Source organism: Elephantulus edwardii, unplaced genomic scaffold (assembly GCF_000299155.1).
Source record: "Elephantulus edwardii isolate Elephantulus edwardi_28Jun2011 unplaced genomic scaffold, EleEdw1.0 scaffold00453, whole genome shotgun sequence".
Lineage (NCBI taxonomy): Eukaryota > Metazoa > Chordata > Mammalia > Macroscelidea > Macroscelididae > Elephantulus > Elephantulus edwardii.
Window position 1 is genome coordinate 239,486 of NW_006400203.1, and position 3,607 is coordinate 243,092.

Below are 3,607 nucleotides of genomic sequence, written 5' to 3' on the forward strand. Positions count from 1 at the left end.
GGAGAAAACAGTGCAACAATGAATGAATGAAAACCCAAAATCTCTGTAAATGTTCATTAAAACTAATAAAATTTAATTTAAAAAAAGGAATATAATCTTATGTGACACCTTGGTCAATTGACTCAGTAGTATTCATAAAGCTATATTGTGCATCCTAATTTGTCCTGGAGAGGATGAAGCCAGGCTGCTCCTTAAAGGCAAGGATTCTGAAGCTTTGTCTGACATACCTTGGGCATGTTGCAAGGAGAGGGACATCATGCTTGGGAGGGTTAAGGGACAACGCAGGACAGGAAGATCCTCAATGAGATGGACTGATTCAGTTACTAAGGTAATGGGAGTAGGTGTGTCAGAGATAGTGAGATTGGCATAGGATAGGGCACAGTATAGGGCTGGTGTACATAGTGTAACTATGAGTCGCAGGCGACTCGATAGCACATAAATGATTTGGTAAGCGGTGTCTTAGGTTTTAAAAGCTCACAAGCATTCATCTAAGATGTAACTATTATTCTTTACCCACTCACAGCAAAAGACAGTCAAGAAGAAAATAGTGTACAGGACAAATAGCCTTCACCAACCATGGTCTCATCTATCCTGAGACCAAAGAGCGAAATGGTATCCATCAACTGCTACCAATCATTCTAATCTTGCCCACAGTAAATAGACCCTGGTAGAATAGGAGAACATAGAGTTCTTACAAATGAATGAACACAGACTTACCAGATTGGTTGAAAGTGGGGAACTTCCTAAAACTGTTGCCCTGAACTGAAAACTTGAGATCACTTTGAACTAAGGTAATTTTGTAGCTAATAACAAATCAGCTAAAAATATTATCACCTGTAAGTAATGTTCTCCTTTCAAAAACTACTGTACAAAAACAGTCAACATTTACTTTAAAGGGGGGGGGGAAGACAGAAAGAGGAAGCAAAAGTAGATTAATGGAAAAGGAACAACCACAATGAAATATTTTATGAGAAAGTTCATACATAGTAACATAGTAAAAAAAAAATGTTCCTTGTTACTAATAACTTATATAGAAATTCTTGAATGATGTATTCTAAGAAATTGCCTCTCCCCACATCATACCTCAGTCCAGTTGGGCCATAAGGATGGAGGGAGCTTTCAGAAGAGAGACTATTTTCCTCACCAAGGGTAAGATAGAAGAAGGGGAAATATACTTGCAGCAGTAATGACCATTCTAGGTGTGTGTAATATGTCAGCCAACTTAAAAAGCCGCTGTGACTTTCTTTGGGAAACAAAAGTCATGTATGAGGAATAGCCTAGCACTGACAAAACTGAAGACAAGGAGCTTGGTCATACTATAATACAGAAATACTTCGACAAAATCTTGACAATCCAGAAAGCCCCACAAGAATATGGAGGAAATACACAGAGTAACTGTACAGGAGAAAAATGACTGACACAGAGCTATTTCAGGATGCAACATATGAACAAAAACAAAAGAAGGAAGTTGAAACTTCACTGAAAACACTGGAAAGCGTAGGATACCAGTTGAAGTGTTTCAACAAAATGGAGGTGCTAATGAAATGTGCACAAGAAATTTGGAAGACAGTTATATGGAACAGATTTGGAACAGAAATTAGGAAGACCTGGCCAACTTACTGGGACAGATTTATGTTTGTTTCCATTCCCAAGGAAAGAGATCCAACAGAATGTGGAAATTATCAAACTACCATTAATATCACATGAAAGTAAAATCTTGCTGAGGAGTATCCAAAAATGGCTAGAACAGTATATTGACTGTGAGAGGTTCAAGCTGGGTTTAGAAGAGACTTGGGACCATTGCTGATGGCAGATAGATTTATTTTTACCGAAAGCATATAATATTTATCTGTCTTATTGAGTATTCAAAGGCATGGCTGCATGGATCATAACAAATTCTGGCTAACATTGAGAAGAATGGGAATCCCAGAACACTTAATTACACTCATGTGAAAACTTTACTTTGACTGAGAAGCTATCATCTAAATAGAGCAAGAGAACACTGCATAGTTAAAATCAAGAAAAGTTAAAACAACTATGAGATATCATCTCACCCCAGTCAGAATAGCAAAATTTAACAGAACAGCAGGCAACAAATGCTGGCAAGGTTGTGGAGAAACTGGAACCCTTATTCACTGTTGGTGGGAGTGTAAAATGGTCCAACCACTGTGGAAGGCGGTATGGCACTTTCTCAAAAAGTTACAAATAGAGATACCATTTGACCCAGCAATTCCACTACTGGGAATATACCCCAAAGAGACCTTAACTGACATCCAAGCAGACATATGCACACCCATGTTTATGGTGGCTTTGTTCACAATAGCAAGGAGTTGAAAGCAACCTAAGTGTCCATCAACAAACAAATGGATAGAGAAGCTGTAGTATATTCACACAATGGAATACTATGCTGCATTGAAAAACAAGGAACTCATGCAATATTATTCAAAATGGGTAACTCTGGAGGGCATTATGCTGAGTGAAGTATCTCAGTCACAAAAGAACAAATACTTCATGGTGCCTCTGTTGGAAAACAGGACTGACCTTAGGGCTGGGGAGAGACTGAGAAAGATGGGTTCAATAATGTATACTGCATTGAAACAGATGAGGGAGAAAACTGTTTAAAAGGGATATGTGATTAGGTTCTTTTGTCATGACAGGAGTCTAGAGTGAAGGCTACGTGGTGGAGTGGACCTGGGGGAGGGTTTGTAAAACAATGAAAGAATTTGTCTTTTACTTTTCCAAGAGGGTAGTGTACTAGGGGAGAGGGCTGGGAGGGGAGAAAAGTGCAACAATGAATGAATGGAATTCCAAAGTCTCTGTAAATTTTAACTGAAATTAATAACAAATTTAAATTAAAAACATCAAGAAAGCTGTGTCAGGGCTGTATTTTTTTTTCTCCATATCTGTATGCTGAGCAAATCACCTGAGAGCTTAGACTTTATGAAGTGCATAGTATCAGGATGGGAGGAAACTCATAACAACTTGAAATATATAGATGATTTACTGTAGAAGATCAAAAGCTATAGTCTTCAATATGGCTTACATCTCAACATCAAGAAAACAAATACCCCTGTGCAAATAGGCGACCTCATGTTAGATGGAGAAAAGATTGAAATTGCGAACAGTTTCACCTTGCTTGGATCCACGATCAACACTTTTTGTACCAGCAGTCAAGAAATAAAAAAACATGTGGTGTTTGGAAAATCTGATTTCTCTAAGCTGTTAGGAAGCAGTAATATCAGTTTAAAACGAAAATGCATGTGATTCAAGTCATAGTCTTTAATTACATGCTACTCATCTGAAAGTTGGACAAAGACCAAGGATGACAGAAGAATCACTGCCTTTGATTTGTCATGTTGGAGAAGAATACTGACTATCCTATGAACTGGCAAGAGAACAATGTTGTTGTTGTTGTTGTTATGTGCCGTCAAGTTGCTTGCGACTCATAGCGACCCTATGTACAACAGCTCTAAACTCCGCTCTGTCCTGTGCCAATCGCAGGGTCTCGGACACTCCCATCCTGATTATCCCAGTCACTGAATCAGTCCACCTCATAGAGGGCCTTCCCCTCCTGCGCTGTCCCTCCACCCTCCCAAACATGATGTCC